This window comes from Dermacentor variabilis, chromosome 2 (genome assembly GCF_050947875.1).
Source record: "Dermacentor variabilis isolate Ectoservices chromosome 2, ASM5094787v1, whole genome shotgun sequence".
NCBI classification, from domain to species: domain Eukaryota; kingdom Metazoa; phylum Arthropoda; class Arachnida; order Ixodida; family Ixodidae; genus Dermacentor; species Dermacentor variabilis.
The window spans coordinates 106,259,674-106,285,731 of NC_134569.1; the positions used below are offsets into that span (position 1 = coordinate 106,259,674).

The 26,058-nt window shown below is 48.9% G+C and overlaps 1 protein-coding gene across 10 annotated transcripts in view; it reads right to left on the reverse strand.

Annotated features, from left to right (window-relative positions):
* The window catches only part of EndoA (SH3 domain containing GRB2 like, endophilin-A), a 112,334-nt gene that overhangs the window by 52,705 nt on the left and 33,571 nt on the right, over positions 1-26,058 (reverse strand). The window contains exon 1 of one of the 10 annotated variants that reach the window (XM_075681610.1): positions 2,450-2,471. The exons of the other annotated variants lie outside the window; for them this stretch is intronic. The gene's annotated coding sequence lies outside the window, so the exon portion shown is untranslated. Of the gene's footprint in view, positions 1-2,449; positions 2,472-26,058 lie in introns of those variants that run through there. 10 annotated transcript variants of the gene reach the window in all.

Genomic DNA, 26,058 nt, shown 5'->3' on the forward strand with positions numbered 1-26,058 from the left:
GACGAAATTTCGGGTGCAATATAGGCGCTTCTTGCGCTGAGTACTAACTTGATCACAGTGATAACTGGGTGAAAAAAATTGTGCAGGCAAAAAATAAAACGATGTGCGCATGACAAACATACAATCGTGCCACACGGTGGCGGTATCACAATTCAAGTAAAATACCATGTGAGTGTCGGAGAATGATGTGCATACGACAACGAGAAAAGATAGCCTTATCAGTGCAAAAAACAGGGGAGACAATTAAACTTGTATTACTGTTTAACAGTCGCGTTTGCCTGAGGTTCCGGGCAGCACGCCTTTCTTTCTTTTCTCTCTCTTTTTCTTTTTGTCCTCCCACAGATGCGCACACAGCCGGCACTCTGCTGTGAATCCACGCGTATATTTACAAGGTCTCCTAATAAGCCCTTTCCTCAGAAGCCTCTTCCCCTTTCTACCACTATTTCTGTTCCTTTTCTTTTGTTCAAGTTTTCTTTTTTTTTCGTTTAATTAATCGGTAGTTAGGAAGCTCAATCTGGACATTCGTGCGAATATTAACCACGGAAGACTTGACCCTTCATGGCGCAGAACGTGTTCATTACGGCGCGCGTAAGCCGAGAGGCTTTCTCAGCGGCGAAATGAGGACGCCGAGGCTTATAACGCCGGCCATAGAATTCACGCCGCAAGGGACTCCGCGCGCCGACGTCCATCAGGTAAATGTGAAGCACGCGGTGCAGATCCCTTTAAGCGAAGGCCGCTAATCCCTTCCGCGGCCCGCGCTTTTACTAGCTTCCTCACTACAGGGGGAGGAGGTGAGGGAGGGGGGGGGGAGTCTGGGCGCTGGCACGCGCCTCTGCAGCAGTACGCGGTGTTCACCTGACCTCGTCGGATAATGCATGCCAGATAATTTCGCACGCAAATGTCGGTCGCCTAGCGACCGCCGCAGTATAGCCCGGCCGCATCTTTCCCTGCTTCACTCCACTTCGGGAAGCATCCATGCAAAACAGAACAAACAATTACGTTTCTTTTTTTTTTGTTGTTGGAATGGAAGCTGGCTACACAAGCACAAAAGCAAAACACGAATGTGCGGGAAGAAATGGCATATTCGGTTTAAGTAAAAAAAATTACAGAGGCGATTGCATGCGGACTACCTGTATACACCCGCAGAATTTTGTTGGTTAATGACGGCATATTTATAAGAACGGAGAATGCGAGGGCGTTACCCGAACACTATGCTAATGCAGGCACGTGGCAATATCGGCTGCTGCTGTTCAATCATGAACTTCCCCGAAATATCGCTATTATCATTCAATGCATATTCAGTAAATACGTGCATGCGATGTTAGCCAGCACTTTATTTCTTTCTCACTGGCGGCAAGCTTACATTTGTCCTAGTATTCGATCATTACGTTATACATCGTCAGTTCAATTATCGGTCCATAATAAAATATGCTTTCTATCTTTACAAAATAAAAAAAAAGAGACCGTTCAGCTCTTTCGCGCGTTTCCCGTGAGTTCCGCGCCTGTTGGCTTCACAAACGGTGCGGGCTGCCTTTTCCACGAAAATTATTTGTGACAATTAATGCGTATAAGCACTCCTTAATCTGTCACGAGAAGGGATTACATAAGGGGCGGGAACGAAACGACGCGGTAACAGACGGTACGCACGAATAAACCGAGAAAGTAAGAAGCACGCAAAGAAAGCGCACAGACAAATTTTTCGTAAAACCGGACAACCTATAGCACCGCTTCCGCTACGAGGGAGGGGTCCTTATTTCCTGCAATTCGGTGGCGGTATGTCGGAAGCGCGAGCTCTGCGTAAGTCGCATTCTGCGCCCAAAACTGCCCTTCAGAAGTTACTTCCACGCGATAAACGCGGAGCACTGCCCACACAAGGTGTTTGAAACTTCGTAGGCGTATCCATCCCGCCACATTGAGCGCCGCAAGTTTTCTTTTAGCGCGGAATGGGGCCGGCGCGCATCGTGCCGACCTCGTTCCCGAGCGACGCAAAAGTCGCGCACAAGAAAGACGACAGGACGGACTCTATACAAACACGGGCAAGCCTCTGTGGCGACTGTTTACAATAGGCAGAGGCTACAGGAGGTCGAGGGTCGGCCGTATCGGCCAAGTACGGCCTTCACCTTGCCGGAAGAGCGTAGAGATACGCTCGCTCGACCTCCAGAAACGGCATCGCAAAGGAAGCCGAGCGAATCGGCCAGATAGTACAACAGAGAGTTTTGGGGGCGCGACAGGCCGAGACTCGCAAGGGCCAACGTCGTCAACGATAAAGGGACAGCGGTTACAGAACGGAGGACAGGGGAAGGAAAGTTATTCTTTAAGTTATTAGTAAGGAAAGAAATGGTCAGTGAGGAAGAGAAGGATTCACGCACTGGTGCTCGGAAGCGCGGCCGGCCTGCTACACTCTCAATCTCTCTTCACACAGGTTCCGTTACAGTAAAAAGAAGCGTACCTGCGAAAACGTTCCGCTTGCTAAGTTTATATTGTGCGGAACGAATGACCTTGGGCGTCGGCTCTTCCTTTGGTGAAGCATCTTGACCCTGCTACTGAAGTTCCCACCGAGCGGAACATCCTCATCTCTTTCCACATAGATTCCGCGAAGTAAGTGGTACACGTCTGCAAAAGTGCGCGGAACTCGCGTGGAACCGAATCGAGTGTGCAACAGCCGCGGAAAGAAACAAGACAGACGAACGTGCGGTCAGCGCGTGCGCGAGGCCGACCGCGCACTGCGCTGCAGATTTCCCCCGTAGCTAGCTGCTACGATGCCGAACAAACAGCTACGGTCTGTCTGGGAACGAGGGATACGTGAGAGAGAATTCGAGAAGCCGCAGCCAAGCTATACTTACGAACGAGTCGGACGGACAGTTGCACGCGTTGGCTCGTGGACGATAGGTTCTTTATGCACCGCTACTACAATTTTTACACGAGGAAGCGCCTCCAGGCCTTTATATAAATGCCCAGGGAAGCCACGGAGACAGCTATTCGAGAAAGAAAGAAAGAAAGAAAGAAAGAAAGAAAGAAAGAAAGAAAGAAAGTTCCGAAGCGGGCACAAGCTTAGAGTGCTTTCCAGCCCTTCCGATTCAGCCGTACTTGAAAATTAAATAAATGAATAGAAGAGAAAAGAAGAAGGGGGCGGAAGAAGAAAAGGTAGAAGAACAATTTTATTTCTGTCCCTGGCCAAAGCAGCGGCAGATCGCTTTCAATACCTGCAGGTTTAACGAGCGAGATGAAACCGCTTTGCGACTAACGACTTGGCGGTTCTCGCTTACGGCGGCTTTTTTCTTTTCTTTTTTTTTCGATTTCCGTGACAGATGGGCGCCGGACAATGGGGACGGGGTGTGCTTGCGGCGCCGCGGAGAGTGGGCGTGGCGAACCAGACGCTCGATAACGGCGATCTCCTTCCGTCTACTGCACCTCTTTCGTCTACCTCCAACAAAGTGCCACGGGGCACTTTTCATTTATTCATTTCACTTTTCATTCATTTCATTTACAGGGCATTTACAAACTGCGCCGATGCTGCTGCACACACAAAATGGCCGCCCGAACCAGCCGCACGTTCGTCCCATCCGAGCCGTCGCTGTTGATAGTCGGCACGTCTTCGACACCGTGCCCCACCGATGCGTAAGAATACTAAAGCGGCAATACGTGCTTCGGGACGTCCGTGAAATAAGTGCGCTCTCCTCTTCCACGCCGCGATAGCTTGCACCGGCGTCAAGGAGAGTGCTTAGCGCTCTTCTTCACTGCTTGGATTGACATCGGCTATATTCTTAGTGACGTCCCAATAGTGTCCAAGCCGGTTGGTCGACCACGGCGGTGTAGCGGTCGAATAAATCCAATCATCATCATTATCCTACTCCTTCGCTGCAGGACGAAGGCCTTTCCCAGAGATCTCCACTTACCCCATCTTGCGCAACAACTTGCGCCTGCAAGTTCTAAGTAAATACAAGCATATGAACTAGTAATCTTGTTTCTTTCTTTAGCTGTTTGTTTTTTGCAGCAAAAGGTGAACATATACATACACTCAACAAGCATAGCAGAACAGAAAACTGTGGCAACTGGTATATGGACTGAACATGACCTGCGCTGCAGCGGGAAAAGCGCGCCGCCAGATGAAGATATATAAGGTATATAGCGCTTCGTCTTTGCATTCCGCACGCTAATGCACATCAGCGTAAAGCAACAGAAGTTGCAACTTTTTCTTGGCCTGCTCAAGTTCAGCTTCGTTACACTTCTTGCAGGAGCTATAATGTCAGTCTACTTTCATTTTGGTTAAAGCAAGCAACGCGACCAACGGACAGACGGCATCACCAGCTCTCTCTCTCTCTCTCTCTCTCTCTCTCTCTCTCTCTCTCTCTCTCTCTCTCTTCTTTTTTTCTTTTTTTTTTAAATACATAGGCCCAGTGACGCCAAAAGGGGAGGTCTACTTCCACTTTCCGAGCAGTTGGCTACAGCTTATGGCGGATTTTTAGGGTCACGCCAACTTTCTGTCGTATCACGTCCTGCCGAATCGAAGGACCGCGTACGACGCAGCAGCCGCGCACGGCCAAAGCTGACCGTGCTTATAGGGACCGCGATATAGACATTACCGTGAGCGTGGTGCTATACCGCAGCGGACCGCTGGCTTCCACTCGTTACGGAGCGACTATAGGCGCAGGCAGTGCAGAAATACAGGAAGCGGTGGCTTTAGCCCTTTCATCCCTGGATAGAAAATGCGTTCCTATATAAAAATGCTGCGTTCTATGTATTTCTCTTTTTTCTTTTTATCGCGGTGTGCCATGCGATAGTCCTTAACGCACTACGTGAAAAAGTACCTGTACTCGCGCGACCTTCCATGCAGAGAAGAAAAAAAAAACATTACAGCGGCGGTTTGCAAATGAAGCTCAAATAGCACAAATTACTTTGAGAAACCCGACTCCGGCCTGCGCGGAATCTGCATCGAACGGTCGGATATGCCCAGACAACGCACGAATATATATATATATATATATATATATATATATATATATATATATATATATATATATATATATATATATATATATATATATATATATATATATATATATATTCAGTTCTTTTTTGCGACTTCCGCGTTTCGCGACGCATCCCTGCCACGGCAGCTTTCCGATCGGCGCCGCCGCAGTCAGGAATGCGCGGCTGCCTCTTCGTTATTTTTCTATTTAATAACCGGAACTCAGAGCCTGTTAAATCTACCGATGCATTATTAATGCGGAAGTCACGCAGGCGTCAACGTGACTGGCGAACGAACGAACACAAATGGGGGAGGGACACACGGTTCGCTTGGACATTTTTCTATTGCAGCCCGTTCTGTTTTTGTTCTACGCAATATATGCATAATAAGCGGAGAGAAAAGCCTGCAAAGAGAAAAAGGTGACAGAAAGAAAGAAAGAAAGAAAGAAAGAAAGAAAGAAAGAAAGAAAATGCGAGACTAAGAATCAACGTGTGCTCATAAGCCTGGAGGACAAAAGGAGAATGGAAAGTCAATCACGTGAGCAGAAAGCGAATAAATGACATAGGGCTAAAGAAAGTGACAGGAAAAGCTGCGGAAGAAGAAGACGGGAAAATGAACGGAAAGCGATAGTGTATGAACGAACGCGCGATCCTGAAGCCTGGGGGACAAACTGCACAGAGAATCGAAAGTCACTTGAGCAGGGAGTCGAGAAGTGCCAGAAGGCTGAAGAAATGTGACTGAAAGGGAGGCAGAAGAAAACGACGAAAAAGAGCACATAAATGAAAAGGAAGAAAAAGGACAAATAAAAAGGAAACGCAAGGAAAGCTTTTTTACTCGCTCTGTTTGGGTCGTAGGCAGGGTTTGGAGGGGGCTGTTGTATAGGGTGGAAAGGGCGACGGTGTCAGGGCCGGATGAAGAAACTGGGTCATCCCCGGCGGCGTCCGATCGCTGCCGGCGGCGGCGGCGGCACAGACATAGACGGGCCCGATCGATCCACCGGAAGTGACGCACCGGAGACCGGCGTAGCGGCATCGAGCCGCGTACACAATGCCTAACAACCCCATCTACCTCTGTCCCCGCCTACGCGCGCCTTCTTCCTTCTCGCTAAATAATCCACGAACGACACGCGCGCATGTCCTCCTCACCCTTTCCTATCGCGCTTACAGCGACCCGCATCATCTCCGTGACCCAGTGCCCTGCGTGTGCCCCGGCTAGATCCGAGGTACCCGCGTTCCTCCACCGGGAGCATCATTTTAATCATCACGAACGTCACGGAGTGGGACGCAAAAGAAAGTACGGGGGAAGGGGAGTGGTGAGGCACGGCAGAAATTCATAACGCCCGTTATTAAATATTACTTCAACGTGACAAAAAGAGGAAGCACAGTGGCTGGTATTTCGTTTGGGTAAACTGCGCGAGTGGCACCAGATAGCTTACGACATTCGAGACATTCCCAGAACTTGCGTGGGGAGAAAAAAGGAACACTTTAGAAGACGAAAAGACAAGAGGTATGGAAGGACGCCGCTCCTACTGTCTTTTGTTAGTTTTATGTCGAGAACTGCGATTGTACACTGTTCCTGAACCTATATTTATGCAGAGTACGGATTAATAACTTTGGCTTAAAGTGTTCTTTTTTTTTTTACATACTAAACACTCGAAATGACCCAATTGTCTAGGTATGAGCTACAGCCCATCTTTCTGTCTTGGGATCCAGGAACGACACACATAACGCACGCATGACACCAGTCGCGTCACGCGTCCCGTCAATGTGGTTTTGTTGCTCGCGTTCCCAGTTAACGCGATTCTCCAACATAAAGATTCCTTCAACGGTGTGAAGAAAAAGATAATCGCAAAAGAAGAACGGCGATTGTGCTTGTGCCAAATGCCCTTTAATCAACTGCGATTAACTGTACCGCTCTGCGCAAGAGGTTCCAAATATAGACGAATTACGATCAGCTCATTCTCCTCTCTTCTACGAATTGGGAAAAGGCTGCCGCCTACACATCCCTTAAACAAAACTCGGAGACATTTCGTAACACCGGATTAGTACTATAGCACGACAGAGCTAAGCCCTGCAGCAGAGAGAGAGAGAGAGAGAGAGAGAGAGGGAGATCGAACTTTGCAAAGCTCGCAGCCTCCAAAAGCTCGAAACGGCCTTCCAACCCACAATGGCAAGCTGCCATTCTGTGTGATGAGAGCGAGCGAGCGAGAGATATAAAGAAGGGGAAAAAAAAAGAAAAAGTTAAGCGGCAGCACGAAACAACGCCCCATCCTGACATTTAAGATTCGTTTGCACAATACGAGCGTGGAGAGCGGTAGAAAATCGCCCGTAGCCCCGTGCACTGCATTCGCGTTGTGGTGCCACCGCAATTACCGAACGAAGCGACCTTCTTACGCGTGTTTTGTAACAGGGAAGGCAATCAACAGACGAGGCGGGCAGCGGCAACGTGTGGCGAGAAAACGGATAATGCAGGCTTTTTCTTTTAGTTTCTATTTTTTTTTTTCATGCGCGGGGGCGTATAGTTCGGGAGAAGAGGAACGATGCGACTAAAAAAGTTTGAGCCCACGCAATACGCCATCGTACACGGTCGATCTCACGCGAGTGGCTCAGATGCGACCTCAATGGGTTCCCTCTGCCCTTCCACTTGAGATCACCCTATAAGCACGAGAAGTTGAATGTCAGTCATTATTTATAGCTTATTCGTGGCGACGTGAGTTGTATTGCATGTCCTTCTTAGTTTCGCATGATCCTATAAAGCTTTTTCCTTTTAATGGCGACATTCCTTTAAAGATTGTACATCTATGTCTGGATGCATGGGTCCGGAAAAGATACCCTAAGAAAAGTAGCAAAAGAGCGAAAAGAAAAAAGAAAAGGAAAACGTTTTGTCCGAGTGTAGCTAAGTGCTCGTGTAAACAAGTTTATCACAGGTAACGTGGGTTCCCCTCATTTATAGCGAAAGGCAGATCCACTCAGTGGATCTCAGTGTATCACACGTCAATAACGTAAAAGAAAAGCAAAAGATGCCACTGTAGCGCTTAAAATATGCCGATCCACATAAAACTTCCTTCGTTCTGCTAAAATACATGGAATGACAACTTTATGCGGTACTTAATTGGAGCTTAAGTGGAACTGGATTAAGGTTCTACTACCATAAGACCTTGTTCAGTTCCAAAAACAAGTTCCGCTTTCTTAGCCCTCTCCCCGCCTCCTCTTTATTAATTTCCTCCTGAACCCGCCGCGGTGGCTTAGTGGCTATGGTGTTGCGCTGCTAGGCACGAGGTCGCGGGATAGAATCCCGGCCGCGGCGGCCGCGTTTCGATGGAGGCAACATGCAAAAATGACCATGTCCACTGCATTGGGGGAACGTTAAAGATCCCCTGGTGGTCAAAATTAATTTTGATTCCCCAGCTACAGCGTGCCTCATAATCAAATCGTGGTTTTGGCACGTAAAACCCCAGAATCCATTCATTTGCTTTTGGTCCCTTACGTCTTAAGTGGGTTCTTGTTATGCTGCTACTCCCAAAGCAGCTTTTACACAAAGTCGCCGCGATTATTCTGAAGAAATATTAATATTTGCCATTATTAACCGGCATCAAGCGTAAGTTAGTCTACTGTGGAGCAAACATCCCGAGTGATGACTGGTCGCTCACGACCTGCGTCAGGCCAAAGCAAGCCTGCGGCCCCGAATTAGTTAATTTTGTTACCTTTATCTAATCTCTGGCCGCTTCCCTTCCATTGGGTTTAATCATGTGTAATACGAGAAGGATTATCTGTTCCATGCCTTAAACAACCGCGGGCCCAGGTTTATTTCCACTAATATCCTAAGCGAAATGTCATCTACCAGCGCCTCATCCTTAATACCGGCTATTATCTTTCTATCCCTTCACCTAGCGCCTCTCCATCGCATCAGCGTGCAGAATATACTATCTCATTCCGTAACTACGCTCGAACGGGAAAAGAGAAATGTGAAGGCTCGGTTTGAGGCCCAGAGCTGGCACTGCGGGTTCCGAGTGACGCCGCAATAGGAGGCTCACTATTAACTTTGACCTCTCGGACGCTGAATATCAAAAGCAAAGCTTTTTTGGCATCACTCCCGCTCTTTCGTGTCCGTTTCTTGTAACTTCCATCGACTGCGATGGTGAATGCCAGCCACATACAGTTTCGTATCGGCTTATATATATATAGTGCGTAATTCGGACTACAGATATTGCACCCTTTGCGCGCGCTCAACTGTCACGAATTTCAAATCAGTGCCAGTCGACTGCGGCTTTGACTAAAGGTTGAGAGCTACACGTTTTCTTAGTTAACTCGCGTAATTTATGACGCATGCGCATAGCATCAAACGATTTAATTAAACGCTCGGAAGTCGTCAGCACGGGATCTTCCGGCAATAGCAAGCGCAGTCGCGTTTCGCAGTTAACTGGAAAAAGGTACTCTGAACTACTAACCAATCGAAAACAGGCAGCTGACGTCAACAGACGTACATAAAAGAGCCTGCAGAAGAACCGCTCTTTCAGTTGTGAATGGCGCCCTTCGGAATATACAGAAAGCTGCGGTACAAGAGAAAAAAAAGAAAAAGAAACGAATCCTGGGCGCGTCATAATCTGTAAATAAAGAGGCCAGAACATTGTACATACATATCATGCGTAGTGTTTCGATGCGCCGTTCTCCAGAGCTAAACAAAGCTTCGCTTACGTGGACGGACATCGGAGATGTGTTCCGCCTCATTTTTTTTTTCTTTTTCATTCAATAAGCCTTCCTTTCCTGCTTTCTTCCTTCCTTTCTTTGCATTCCGCGCCCCGCCGTTGCTTTTCGTCTCGACCGGCCCAACACATACAGCTGCGGACTGCTGCGGCACTCTTGCAGAGGCGCGGGACGACGCGGAGACGGTCCGCGAAGCCCAAGCCGCGGTGCGCTCCCAGGGCGCGCGCACCTCTCCCTCCCTTTCTCAATGCTACGCGGCAGACGGCGAGAGACCCTTGGCGGCGCCGACGCCGCCGCGTGCTCGCTAAGCGACGCGCTGTCGCCGCCGCTGCCCTCCCACCATTGAAGGGGCGCTTGGCCGGAACGAATGAATCGACTGACACTTCCATCCCCGCTCCTAACTCTCCCCTTTAACCTCTCACCCCCTTCCCACACCCAGGCGCCTCTCTCTTTCCACGCGTTCGCCCCTCGCCGCTCGTTCTTTAATGGACAAGATGGCGACGCGGTACGCGCCCTGCCCACACGTCCCGGCGGCAGAGACAACACACGAGCGGCCGGCCAGACGAGCAAGACGAATAGAAGCAGACGAACAGCGAAACTGGCGACGACGCAGACGACAGACGGAGAGCGGTGCGGACGTAGTGGAGACGCCAGGCTGTGCATACGACGAACTACGCCGAACAAAGAATGCCAAAAGGAACAACGGCTCTTCGGGGCAGCGCTTTTTCTTTCTTCAGACATGAATATTAAATCAAACATGCTGAAGTGTTTCGCTAGCTTAGACGGTGCTTCACTCGCTGGAAGTAGAAGAGTAAAAGATTCGCTGGAACACGGCCAACGAACGTTTCCGCGGCGGCATGCTGCTTTTTTGGGCACAGGCCATCAAGAGGGGCGGCCATCCAGGAGGCCCAACTCTAGTCGTTTCTGGTTCAGACGACATATACATAACGAAAAAAAAAGGATTACTGCAGGAACTCCCTAGTGGGACATGTCAGATAGTGCATAAGTGTTCTAGGTGAATTCCAGGATCTGAGCCAATCGATTCCCTGCTAGGGAGGCTGACAGACAAGAACTGAGCGGGCAGTGAGGCGCGAAATATGCCAGCAGCAAAAGGGCAGCGCGAACAGCACCCGACAAAAAACTTTTACGTCCAATATCTCAAGGTTGGAGTACGCGTCTACGTTAGGGAAAAGGAAGCTTTTAAGGTGATGTGATAGTCGATGTTTCGTCATTTTGCTTCGACGTACGCCAAAAGTAGGCTTCGCCGTGCGCTTCAGCGCCTGCCAGAGAAGCCAGCTTTACAGACCGCGTGTAAAACCCTTTATTTGGTTTTGCGGATGCCTCGTCAATCCTCTTTCATCGCGTACCCAGACAGTAGATTACGCAAGCACTTTTTCCACAAATGCCAACGTAGTCACGTGCATGAACAATCACTGACGCTTCAGTGACTTCCTATTCACGACGTAAGTCTCACTATGAAGCGTATTAGAGAATTTTTTGAAGTATAATTCCTGGCAGCGTTTGAGTAATGCCACTACGTTCAACAAGCATGAATCGCTCCATAGAAAACCCAAGCGACACGATGTTTCGCCCGCCAATCCTCTTCCATGCTTTTGAGACATGCGTAGCTAATGTGCAACCTGACTGACGCATAATAGGCTGGCTTGCCTTTTTTGGTTACTTTATTGCCTTTTTGCCTTGTCTTCTTTTTTGGTTACAATATTTATTATTGTAATATTTATTATCGCATTTCCGCCGTGGGCGTCGCCGTCGCCGGGAGGTTACTTATAAAGTCCAAGGGCGATAACACCGTCGCCGAGCGCCTTACGCTGTACGTGCGAGTAGTGAAGGCGTTCGAGGGAAGCCGACCACCGCGCCTCAATCTCGCCAGCGCGAAAGAGACGAAAGTAGGCAGGAAGCGCGCCGTCTGCCGTCATGCGCGAGGAACCGAACGTTGCGAAGCACCGGGGAGGAGGGGGGGGGGAGGGAGCGGCGTTCTGCCCCGGCTGCAACTGCGCATGTGGCGGCTTCGAGCGGTCGCCCGGCCGTATCTTGAGAGCGACCTGTGTTGCGGGCACAGTCTAGGTGCGTCGGCGGCTCGTAGGTTTGTGCGTGCTGTCTGTTCTCGGCACTCACTTTTCGTTGAAGCGATAGACAGCATGAATGTCGCATTATGCAAAAAGGCAGTGAGGCGCGCAGACAGGACACAAGAGTAGAGAAGTGGACAGCACGAACGCGTTCGTGTTGTCCACTTCTCTACTCTTGTGTCCTGTCCGCACGCCTCACTTCCTTTTTGCATAATGAATCCTTACCAACTAGCTCAGCTTTCTGTCGTTCTATGAATGTCACTTCACTCGCTGCTGCTGCCGCCGCGTTTCGTCGCGCCAGCGTTCTGACAGCGAGTTTACGCGGTCATCAAGTCAGATTTATTTTATTTATTCTCAAATACTGCAGCCCTATTCGGAGCTATTCTAGGTATGGGGAGTGCAACACAAGCAAGAAACAGAAAAAGAAAGGTAGTTGAACGTAATAAATAAAAAATGAGGACAGCAATCTATCACACTAGTGTTAAAATTGGACAGCGCCAATTCACGAACAGAACCGGGTAACTCGTTCCAGCAGTCGACAACTCTCGGGCAATAAATGTGTTTGAACATGTTAGTGCGAGCAAAGAAAGGCTTTAGGTTGAGGGTTTGACGTCTAGTTGGAAGAGCACTGGTATACGCGCTGTAATCATCAGCGGATAGTCGACAACAAGAGTGAATAATTGAATGTAACAGCTTCATGGAATCGATATGCCGCCTTGTGCATAGAAGAGATAAATTCAAAGAATTCATTGCGGATGAGGGCAAAAAATCACGATCGTAGCGATGACAAATGAAACGAACATCCTTCTTTTGTACCGATTCAACTTTGTTAATGTAGCACATTTTACACGGGTTCCAGGCGCATGAAGTGAACACTAATACAGGGCGAATGAGCTTTTGTGCATTAGTAATTTAGTGTATTTTGGCGATTTAGATAATGTTCGTCTCAAATAACCTAATTTTGTTGGTGCTATAGATGTAATCTGATCAATATGCTGGAACTACTGCATGTTGTGTGTGAAGATAATTCCCATGTATACGTACATCTGTGCCCGGGGAACTATTGTGTTTGATGTGTCAATGTGTTAATGTTTGCTTGTGCGCGCGTGACACCACGCTTGTTAATTTATTTAGTGTACCTGCATTTACAAGTTTATATGGCCGATAAATCTACTATCCTTATTCGTATAGCTGTCCACTAATTTTCTATAACAAGCGATGCTTCGCCTTTCGGGCGAAACTGCGACATTTTATTTTAGGAGGGGAGGAGATGTATTGGAAGAAATGGGACCCGACTTGGATCTGAGCAGAATCAGAGATACTTCAAACTCCGATGCCGTGAACAACGTCTAGGTGAACCGCCAGCAGGGCAGGGGTAACTGGAGATCGCTGGGAGGGGCCATCGTCCTCCAGTGGACATAAAGATAGGCTGGTAATGATGATGATGATGATGACGACGACGACGACGACGACGACGACGACGACGACGACGACGATGATGATGATGATGATGATGATGATGATGATGATGATGATGATGATGATGATGATGATGATGTAAACAGCTGCACTAAAGAGTTGTTCTCGAGAAGAGCCTCTTGCCCAGATGGCGGATACAAGCGTGACTGATATGGTTTACCATCCAAAAGCAACACAGTAGCTATACATACGCGAGACGCCGTGGTGGAGGGGCTATGGATAACTTCTGAATACCTGCACTTGAACGTGCAAACTTGCTACACAAGTAGCGTTTTTTTTATTCCGCACCCATCAGAATGTGGTCGCTAGAGCGGCGAATGAAATCCGCCGCTTCGTACTCAGCACCTACTTCGTACCACAGAGCCACCGTTGCGGGCCGGACACGGGTTTATTACCCCCCTGCGACTTGAAAGAAGTAAGAAAAAAAGTGAGATGTACTCCCAAAAGACGGGCACCTTCCCAACAATGAATATATTAAAGACTAGGGCACACAGTGCGCCTCCGCAAGAAGTAAGCCGAGGGGGTTATGCAGCAAATATTCTCGCCCGTACAGAGCGGCGCCGGCAGCACTGCAATAACGTGTGAGAAGCCTGCGCATGCGAAGGACGTTCGATAACTCGCGGGCCCAGCAACGCACGATGCAACGCAGCGACGGCATTGGAGCGATGCTGCAATGCTGCGCAGGTATTGCGCCACCCTACTAGGTTCATATAAGAGTGGGACAGCTCTCTTTTTCTCGTTAGGCATTTTGCCGCGTGTAGCAACGGCGGTCGCAAGATGTTCGAGTCGGGATGTAAGGCAGGGTAGAGTATACGCCCGGCGACCATGCGATTTTTTCGGGCCATGAAAGCAACCGCATCGTCAAGTATTTACGAACGTATATGCCGCGGAAAGGCATCCTTGGGATGGGACAGGGACGTGCAACTTTCAAAGAACCAGAGATCACATGAGTGCATTACTACAGCTCCGAATATTTATCGCCTCCTCTTCGTCTATTTGCTACGCCAGAATCGCGCATGGAAACATTTATGTTCCTGTTCGGCTACGAAAGGTTTGCCAACTCTAGCCATGTATGCTTGGGGGCGAGTGGAAGATTACCCGGCCCAAGTCGCGCCCACTTGGAAATCTACGCCAATCGAGATTCGTGCAGGATACAGTGGAGCGCTTTTCTCACTGGAGCATTAACGCGAATGAATGCTGAGAAGCGCTCTTTGTTACGGGCATTTGGCAATAGGAATTAAGGTTTCTCTGACTATGGTATATTATGAGAGAAGGAAAAAGAAAGCATCAAGGCTCTATGCCACTACAGCAACTTTGAGATCACATCTGTAAGGAAAAGCGCAGCAATGTATTGTTTCGCGTGCGAGTGGCGTATTCATTATTTTGCCATTGATAATTGGATACACACCCAATTCAGTACAACTGAAACAGCAGCAGATAATTGCTGAATACGGCCACAGTTAACACAGGCTATCATGGAAAATCGTCGGTCAGCTGAAAAATCACACCACTCAATGATAACGTCCCATCCGGTCGACAAGACCCACTTGAGAAAAAGATAGTGAACGGAAATGCACAACTGCACGCGCTTTGGGCTGACGATTATTCCACCCTCACGCTGCCAGCCTCGTTGTTAGCATAGCTATCGAAGAAACTTGACAGTGCGCCAGGCGGTGGTCCCGCGTTCGATCCCCCGACGGGAACGAATACTTCTTCAGCTGCAAATTTTGTTTTCGAAGCAACCAGTACGGGTTGCCTTTTTAACTCCGCGCCACAACGAAACCGGTGACAACCTTCTTTTTCTCTCCGCTATAATATATACGTCGCTATATAAGCGAGTTAGATCACCTTGCTCGCTCTCACTCCAGCTCAACGGCGTACCCAGCAACGACATCGCAGAGAACGTCTACACCCCAGCCTCCAACGATAAGCCACAAACGTAAATACAGGAGAAACAGACTCGCACTATACAGCTTTCAACGACTCTGCAGAGCTTCCGCAACGTACCGATGAACGCGGGCTAACCGGGCGTATTACAGTGCACTGCGAGCAGAGATCGAGCCGCACGTACCGGAAGCGGCTGGGGCCCTGTCACGTGGTCGCGCTGTCGGGGAAGCAGAAAGGCTGCTCAGAGAACGCGCCCCGTTACCCCCGCGGAAGAGCAGCGGCGCTTAATGACTTCCTGAATATATCGCGTGCAGCGCAGCCAGCCAAGCCGGTGATAGCGGCACTGCTGATGACGGACACGCGCAGGGCGCCGTGTTATTATACGGAGCGCCTGTTGCGACGCGCGGCGCGTCTCGCCCGTTGTTACGCGGAACACGTGGTTAACCTTAGAGAGCCCTGGCTTGACGCAGGGACCCTACACGCTGGGCTATAGGAGGGTCGCCGCCGCGCAGTGGAGAGCTGCGACATAATTTCGACTATGCGCGCCAGGCGTGCCGTAACGTGCGCCCGAATCTAAGGAACGTGCCGTTTCCTCGTTGGGCCGGTTGGATGGCGCGCTGTACTAGAACGTGGACGAGTGCGAGAATAAATGAATATCAGATATTGCGACCGCTCAGTCCAAACGTGGGTTATGTGAAAGGGCAGCAGGCGGCACACAGGTGCCGAGCCCAAAATAAACGCTCAGAGTGACACGCGAGCGCGTTTTTAATAAAAGGCCGCGAGCTGCACACGCAGTGGTCACTGAAATATCCGCTTCCCGTGCGAACCGGGCAAGTGTTTCCCATAGAACAAAACTCAAATGAAAATGGGGGAAACCAGCGTATGCATACGGCGGTCGAAAGTGGCGACCACACGCAGATGGTGTGTTGATATATGAGCAATTTAGCCGATCCACTAATACCTTGTTATTAGTTGTGCACAATCGACATTTCACAAACTGCGACACGGCGAGGGGGTGGCTGAACGCAGTGGCCAAGTCCGTTTAGCATGCACGATTGCAGGATTGAAGCGCCAAACGACACGGACACAATAACCAGTACAATGATTTACCAAAGGACGACGAAAGATGTTTATATAAGCAGTACTTGCTTTCGTGCGCTATACCTATACGGCAATCCTCCGGGTGACAGTGATATTTTCACCACGCTTACGTATTGCTCGCCAAGCAGGATGGATCTCTCTCTCTCTCCTATAGCTGTGAAGCACTTTTGTCGACGTTTCTCTCTCAACTGTGTACGGTACACACATATTACTGATTTCGGTGCGTGCAGCACATATAGTGTATATAGGTATAACCTGCACAAAAGTATACTGCCTACACAAATATAGGCTCTATCATTGTGCTAGCGTTATGAGGAATAACTCGTTCAGCGACGAACACGAAAGAAAAAGGCCTGTACAGGTGAAGCGCAAACTGTCAATTGCGTTTCTCCATTGTATTTTTTTTTCTTTCTTCAAAAAAAAAAAGGCCGGAGAAAGAAACTATGAAAAAGCTGCCATAAACATGGACCACGTGACAAAGCCTTCAATTGCGGCTCAGAAGATCCACTTCTTGCCTTGACAAGCTGACAGAATTAGGGAGCACTAACGCACTCGCCTGAATTTCCGGATAGCATAGCGCGTGTACGCTTCCAATATTTCTCTTATCAGCGATCTTTCTATAGAATTCCGCGAAAATGGGTTTATACATTCGCATCTGACGCAGCGCGCTGCTCATGTCTCGTTCCTCTGCGTTTGTACCAGTCCTAGTTGTCTCCTTATACGCTGGCGAAAAAGGGGAGAGAGAGAGAGAGAGAGAGAGAGAGAGAGAGAGAGAGAGAGAGAGAGAGAGAGAGAGAGAGAGAGAGAGAGAGAGAGAGAGAGAGAGAGAGAGAGAGAGAGAGAGAGAGAAGACGCAATCTCCCCATCTAACGTAATTTAAAGCGTTGCTAAATGGGCTCTGCCGTCCTTCAAAAAAATCGGCTCTAAGTAGCTCATTGTGTGTATCTGCACACTTCATAGCGACCGTGTCGTTTGAAGCCTCCTTTCTGGAATGCATATACTCGTGGCTCTCACTAGGCCACTATTTAGCACGCCTACAAATGCCCCTATAGAGCTTCGACCTGAATGGCCGCCATTGTGAACGCGCAACGTCAAATTGATCACCACCTATACAGCAGCAAGCACTACATCCGCACAAAGTGCTCAGAGTAAATTAAGGTTCTGAAGGCGTGCCGGCAGCGCAAGAGCGTCCCTTGTCTAAATGAGCGAAATAGTTTTGATGGCTTCAAATCAAGTAAAAAGAAAAGGACAGATTATTGTTATACAGTCTCACCGTAACTTGCAGACACATCTGCCTGCATAGATTCTCGCCCGCAGTTATATTACTTCGCTATATGCTACAAAAGTTTCTAGTTTAGGACATTTCTGCAATACATCGAAGGTGTCCTAAAAATAATTTAATAATAATAATAATAATATTTGGGGTTTTACGTGCCAAAACCACTTTCTGATTATGAGGCACGCCGTAGTGGAGGACTCCGGAAATTTTGACCACCTGGGGTTCTTTAACGTGCACCTAAATCTAAGCACACGGGTGTTTTCGCATTTCGCCCCCATCGAAATGAAAATAATTTTTGCATGGTTTCTTTCAAGAAATCACGCAATTGCGCCTCAGCAGCCTGCAATCCGCATCAAGCATGTCTCATCGACGCTCTTGAAGCGGTACAAAACCACGCCGCTCGATTCATCCATTCGTACTCGTATGACATCAGCGTCACGTCACTGAAATCACTATCTGGGTTTCCAGACCTCGTTTTACGTCGGCGCATCGCTTCCCACTGTCTTTACCACAAATTCTTTTACAGTCCTATCCTTCTTCAAACACCCTATATCACGCCCGCAGCGCGCATATCATACCGGACCAGCCACTCGCAGCAGGTTTCACGACCATGTTCACGAACATCAATATTTTTAGCCTCGTTTTTTCTTCGCATGGCGGTAGACTAGAACGGCCTCCCCCCTGCCATTTTCGACATAACCTGCCCATCCGTATCTTTATAACAGGTCACTGACCATCTCCAATTACGTTGTACATTATTTTTCCTTATATATATGTTGTTTGTATCTACATGCGTGTATGTATGTCTACATTATAGGCGTTGACATGTGTGTATACATATGTGAATATACTTGAATATGTATACTATGTATGTGTACATATATGCGCGCTTGAACTTGAACGTTACTTGAACGAGTGTAAATTCAAATCTTGTACCGACCCCTTATGTAATAAACCTGAAATCGGAGGTTTTTAAGGAAAATGAACTGAACTGAACTGAAGCCTTCTAAATTTCCGGAAATGTTGCATCGATAGCACGCCGATGCGTGGGCAGCAGTAATACATCACACGATAATCGGCTACAGTATAGCGCTGTTGTTCAACATAAAAGTGCGCACTCACACACACACACACACTATTAGGCCACATGCAGCACGAATCGACTACAAACGTTCTGCATCCTCGGGTACTGCAGGAGCCGATCGGACACAGCGCGTAACGGCGGAACATTCGCGGTATGCAAACAGCGCGAATAGAATAAAGCTCCGCGCGTATGGGGAGGTAATTCCGGTCACGTGTCTTAATATTAACCACACGTGCCTTCATGTCATCACCCTGTTTTCAGTCTATTGCAGGAGGAAGGACTCTCTCCCATCTATCTCCAATTGTCCCCTTTCTTTCGCCAGCCAGCTTCCCAACCAATGCCCCGCAAATTTCTTAATTTCTTCACGCCGCTTAATTCTCTGCCGTCGTCGACCTGCGTTTACCTTCCCTTGACACCTGATCCGTTAATCTAACGCCAGCGGTTATCCGCTCTACGCATTAGACTGCCCGTCAAACTCCATTCCTTCTTCTGCGTATATAGGATATCCGCCTTCGGATGCTCTCGAGGCATCCGAACTCATCGCGCTTCATCGCCAAAACGTCTCTCCGCGACATCGAAGCAGCCCACAGCACCGTGCCTTTCGTCCAGCGACCGCGCTATAAACACCATCCCCAATTTAATTGCTCCCGTCTCTGCTGATTCAGTACAACGCCGTTGCTTAGTCAGTCCGGCGCTCACATTATTATTAATATGCATTACTCGCCCTATAGTGCTGTCCGTCGCCGAGAACCGATACGTCAGCAGGGCAAATATCGGCAACTAGGTAAATACTGTCCCTGAAGAAATTAATTACTACATTACGCTTCTGCAAAAGCAAAAAAGACATCACTCGTGAAACGCGCAAGGACGCTCGGTGATCCACAAAGGACGCAAGAATGAATCTTTGGCGGCGGCGGTGCCTCCGAGTTCCTGCACAAGAGCTCAAGCCAAAAATTATTTTTTTTAAGCTCGACGACAAAGACTGGAGGGTTGGAACATGTACAAAAATAGCACTAGCCGTTCATTCGTAACTCAAAGTTTATCATTCCAACAGCGAGTACTTTGAATGGTGAACAAGCAATAGCGCATGCGTAGCCCCAGAGCAGTATGTACTCAGCATAGCTAAACAGAAGAAACAGGGTGCCAGAACCAGCTCACCATCACTAAACCTCTGCTAAAGGTGCATGCAAGCACACTACAACGAAAAAGAAAAAAAAACTATATCACTTGTTTAGGCGAATTCTTTGAGTGTGACAGTGACTTGGCGCTAGACTCAAGGACAGGAAAGTCTGACCTTTATTTTCTGCTATAATAATCAACTGTTATTTTAACCTGCCAAACGGCAGAAAATTGATTTTTCTAAGAATATAACTAAACCACCTCGGCGTGGTTCTGTGCCCCCCCCCCCCCTTTGCGTGACAGGGGCGTTAATTACAGAGCTGTGGGAGCGAGACAACACTGATGCGAGGGCGTTTGGTTCGCGTGCCTCAGGCCATTGAACAATGACGACGCCTCGACCGGGCTTTCCATGTACACGAGTAGCTCGAGCGATATGACGAGTTGCGGGCGATAATGTCAGACACCATGCAGGAAAACACGGAGCGAAACACCGAAACCAGAGATAAGAAGAGTATCTCCAAACAACAATGAATCATCGTCTTGAAATGAAAGGAACCGGGAAGCTCGGCTCTTTGACAGGGTACATAATGCTCGCCCTGTTAGGCAGTTTCTTGCCCCTACTACTAGGCTAGAGATCAGGAAAGAACAAGAAAAAGAAGGAGGGGGGGGGGGGGGGCAAGGCACCACATACGCACACGGAGTATTTCGGCACCGTCTCCAAAGCCGGCACGTTTGCGTCACCACGATATACAAAAATAGAGAAAATCAACTTGTAGAGACTCGAGTCATGGGCGAGTTCGAGTATACTTGTATGAAACGGCACTGAATACAGCGCAGCTCCTTTCGGCGGCCCTACATTGAAGTGGCGCTGACTAGCCCCACCTTCTCGGCTATTGCCTGCGCGCGATCGCCCGTCGTTGCGACGCCAGTCACGGGCGGCCCATGGAGAGCCTGTTCCCCCCCCCCCCCTCCACCGCGGCACAGGACTTGACGGGACTATGTAGTGCACGCCGCTCAAGGCGCGGAAGCGCCTTTTTGTTTCGTTAAAACAGGGACTGCCTCTGGCACCTCCTTCCGGCTGATGGGCACACTTTGGAAAGTGCATACGATCCCGCTGTCGCCGCTCCAGTGCAGCTGTTTCGTTTCTTGTGGCAGCAATCGTGCAGAGACTCCAGCCTCGTTCGCGGCGTCGGACTTATGCCCGGGGCTTCAGGGAGCAAAATAGAGCGCGGAACTGACGTTCCGCGTACACCCACGCACAGAGTTCCTCTGTCAAACACACTGACAGTTGACCGCAGGTTCTTTCGCTCTCTCTCTCTCTTTCTCTCTCACACACACAAATAAAAAATAAAAATTAAAGAAAGAGACTGTAGCACAGACAAACGCTTCAAGAAGCCATAGGCACCATAGTCTTCACGAGGCCATAGGCATCATAGGCTTCATGACCATAGGCATCGGCAAATGAAATACAACAGCGTATGTCGAGTCTCCTCGCATGGTGAGTCTGCAAACTATATATACTTGCCGAGTGCACTGCGACATGGTGCATACGTCACAGTCCCCACAAGCCCCATGGCCTTTCAACCAATGGAGCTAACCAATCAGTTTTCGAGCAGCATATTATCTCATTACATCTACCGGGAAGCTATCGCTTGACTTTGGCTATCATCTTTCGGTGCTTCATACTCAATTTTCCTTACAGGCCGATCTCACGGTGAATTTAACTTCGCCGCCGCTGCCGCAAAAATGGCGGGATACCCACAGTTGTAGTCCTTAGCGGGCTGAAGGTCAACTATGGTTAAAAGCATATACATAGCGTTTTTTTTTTACCACGAGAAACAAGCTTCGCACTCGATGTAAGTTGGCATAGAGGAGAGGATGAAGAGATTGTATAGGAGCAGCAGGTGGTGGTGGTGGTGGTGATTATTATTATTATTATTATTATTATTATTATTATTATTATTATTATTATTATTATTATTATTATTATTATTATTATTATTATTATTATCTTGCTTATCTAGACTGCTGACCAGTTGATGCTTCCTTCCGCTTTGAATACCAGCGCTTCAGAGTTGAGACGCAGGGACACCTTGGAAATGCGGGAGGAAAAAAAAAAAGCGAACGCAGTCTAACGAAGTGCTTAGGGGGTGACTGCTCTAAATGTCTGAAAGAATGACGAAACGACCACGAAAGATGTTCGTTCTAGCGACGTCAATTGACTCGACGTTTGGTTGTTCGGTGCCTTTCGCGCTTCAATACAACAGACGTACATGTCGGGCGGTCCACACTCATTGGGGAGTTTTTAAGTTAGGTGTCCCCAAGCGGCCTTGCGTACTCCGAAAACCCAAACTCTATTGCGCACTTTCTGTATAGCTTTGTATTCCCTCAGTTCTTTCGCACGCCAGGCCGATAGCGTCCCCTAACTTGGGATCCCGTATTTCTAAAACTTCCAGTTAGCATTGAGGCTCTTTGGTGCTCCGGGCTGAGATATTTTGTTCGCCCACTGATACTCAAAAGCATTTAAAATCAAAAAGGGGGGGGGGGGTGACAGATGGAGTAGCACACGTGGTACAAAGGCTATAAACAGACATAAGGTGCCTAAGGAAGGTTGGCCAACGTTCCGCTAGCAGGACCTACTTTCGTCAAAGGCGGCCTGACGAGGCCACCTTTGATGAAATCTATAGGTCCTGCTATCGAAACGTTGGCCAGCTTTCCTTAGGCACCTTATGTCTGTTTATAGCCTTTATATCAACAGCATTTAGTAATATACAAATATACAACAATACATAACTACTACACAACGTTCCCTCTACGTTACATGAGAAATAAGTGATCTGTACAATGCTTGAAGATAACATATTAATCGGCAGGTCCTCATTCCAGATTAAAGCCGGGTATGATAGCTTGAGTACAAACGACGTGTTCCCATAAGGAGTTTCAATGAATGGCATCACACCAACTTTTTTTCTGTACCGCACTTGTATCTTATCGCAGAAACGCCGAGTTTGTGGAGGCTACACACGGGCCCTCACGGAGCACACGCCCTTGCAAGCTGCGACGTTACACCGTTCAGGCACGTCGACAAGCACGCACCCTCTGCCGCCTAGGCGCTAATGCACATTTCTCGTCGCCGAAGCGCCACCCGAATACAATCAAGAGCCGCCCATCAATTTCTCTCTCCGACAGCGATGAGTTCCGTCAGTTAGCATTACCGTTACTGAATTTACGGCACAGTCCCCGACACGGCTACACACGTCAAAAGAGACGCGTATAAGAAAGAAACGCCGACTCGGCGCGCTATATGCAGGAAAGGGCCTGCGCGAGGCTCACTTATTGATTATGCATATTTGCTGTTTCCATTCTCTCCGGGGCGAGGAGACGTGGCCATCTGCGTGCCGATAAACACATCATGCGCGCGCGTCTTCGCTATCTCCGAACGGTGTGCGTATAAACAAACCAAGACCCCGAACCCGCTCTCAATGCGCCCCCCCCCCCCACCCCCTCGCCAGACACACACAATCCTTCCGAGTCTCCAGAGGCACTCGGTCGATTTGTCTGCCGAGGTTTACCGCCGCAGTCGTGCCGACAAGCAAACAGCGCGCGCACCGCAATCTGCAGTCACCGGCCATAACGTCTCGGGCGCGTTGCCTGGTAATGGGAGCGCCGTTTCTGTCCCCTGGCTACAGCTTAAACGCGTACACACGCACACGAAATCATACATCAGTTGGCCGTTACCTGTATAGCCCTGCGTATATAACCGGAACGGTAACGCCGTCGTCGAGTGGGAGGGAGAGATAAAGCGAAGGTGTACGAGCGGCAAGCATGCGAATCCCGACTCCGGAAATTGGACCTAGCGCGCTCGCTGCATGTAAACACACGTGCGTGACGTCAAAACCATACAGTACACCGCCCATTGCCCAATCAGACAGGGTCGGTCCACGGGGATGGGGTGACTGTCTATTCGCAACTTTCACCGCCTATAGGTGGCGCGACTCGAAATTCAATATGGCTGTCGTTAAGGGGATCGTGCAGACGCCACCGGCTATTGTACACGCTGCATCGGATCGCATAGTGTTTCCGGCCGCAGCGTGGTATTGTCATGTCTTCATTTCAAAGACCACTGACTCTGGGATGTATTATGACCCACATCGGGGGTTCAGAAACGCGTGTTCGGTGACTGGTTGAAGGTGAAGAAGTGTTGAACGCAGGACACATGGTTTGCTGCGGCTTGAAATAATGCACAGTCTCGTAGTACACCGTCCAAGGATTGTGACTGCAAACATCACAAGTGCGGCAGAAACCGCACGAGCTGTGGTTCGAATTTAGGAGCGACGAAACCATAAAAATGGGTACATGTGCTATTTACTGGCTTTGTATTTTTTTTCTTTCGAGTCCCTCGCCGAATAGGCTTCAGTGGCCGCACTTCAGGAAATTAAAACAGCTCGCTGCGTTTACTGCAGAGGCGTGAGCGGGCCCCAACGCTCCGTGAAAATGAATCGCTTGCTGCTGGTGCGTGTGGCATGGTATACGTGTACTACATATTCGGTCGTCCACTCGTAGTTTGAACACGCGAGCACATGGCTGCGCCCTTCAGCCTACAAGTGCGTCTGACACATGTGCGTTTCCAGGCAGACTGGTTTATGCGTAAAGGGACCACGAGTTGCTGCTTCACGTCGTCTGCATTTTTTGCTACGATGCGCGGCTGTGAGCACCGCTACACGTTAAGAGGGGCCCCGTGTACTGCCACGGCTGCGGTGTCCGAACCCTTGCCTCGCGTTGCCTGGCAAACTATGCTGCCTTTATGCGCTAGCAAACAAAGGGTATTCGCTCGCATTCATTTGCTAAAGCATCGTCTATGCAGTCGTACAGCACATGGCACACGTTTAATGATGCCGAAAAGCTGATTTCAGCGCCGTAGGATCATTACATCGATTTGGTCATTCTCCGATGAACCGTAGAACTCGATTCGCCTGCCCACACCTCAAAAGTGGTTCTTCCAGTACTTACATGAATATTTTTTTGGAGCCCAGATGCAAAAAGCCGCTAAGAAAATACTGCACGAAGGCAGCACGAAAGGAAAAAATATACACAATGAAACGGGAGAAAGCGCAATACGTCACGTTTATTCACATAACATGAAGAGTGCCTGTCCTGCATTGGCGCAACAATTTTTTTTTCTTACAGGGCTACTGCTCTTGCAAAGCAGGCAAACAAGCAGGCAACACAGGCTGTGAGCCGTACCTGATTGTGCATATCCTCACCAACCAGCATGCACAAAAGTTTGAGGAACTTCTCTTCTATGAAGTCGCATTCAGAGACTGGGACAAGTTAAGAATTTACAGAGCTGATATGAACCATTTGAGTGCTCAGCTAGCAAAATTTTATAAGGACATGTTTGCTGTGAGCTCAGCACAAGCAGTTCCTTCCCTTCATCAACGTCCTCATGCAGCGTGGATAAGTTGGACGACGGCATGGGCCAGCTACCTTCTAATTCATGCCCGACTCCAATCTTGACAACGGATCACGAGCGATGGGATTGAGCCCCCAATCCTGACAACCCGCACTGGGCCTCACGAAGGACGCCGTATGAAAGAAGTCTATGTATAGCACTAACCGTGGAAACCCAGGAGTCCTTGCTGAGTACTTGGGGTAGAAATGCGAAGGCACCCGTGTACTTGGATTTAAGTGCACGTTAAAGAATCACCAGTGGTCCAAATTTCCGGAGTCCCCCACTACGGCGTGCCTCATAATCAGAACGTGGTTTTGGCATGAAAAACCCCATGGATAATTTAATTTTCTGGCAACCGAGCGGGAAGCGTTGCGGAATGCAGGGAAAGTGCGCAGCTCACGTTCATGTCCCATAGCAATTTGCACGGCTCTCCATTCCCTGCTTGTTCCCGCAATACGCACTGCTATACACGAGCCACGACGATATACCGCGGTGCGTGCCAGCAGCGTCACCTGGATGGCCGATCACATGAGTGTTCCGTATAATACCTCGACGACCAACGAAGGGGCCCGAATGCTATCGAAGACCCTATACGCATGACACTATCGCACTTGAAAAAACGGTCGTTGAGCGGAGGACAGCCAGTAAAAGCGCCGACAGCGCCAACCGTATGCACAAACTAGTTCAGTTTCGAGCGTCTATATATAACTCAAGGCTTTAACAGCAAGGTGCGGCGCAGTCTGCAATATGCCGTCGTTTCAAATAGAGGGTTTCTCTGAAAGGGCTTCGAAACGCACCGCCCCCAAACGGGGATCGTTTTTCGATACTCTCCGTCCTTCTCGCCGCTGGCTCAGTGCAGCAATCGAGAAGGGCAAATAAAAAAAAATGTTCAGTGCAG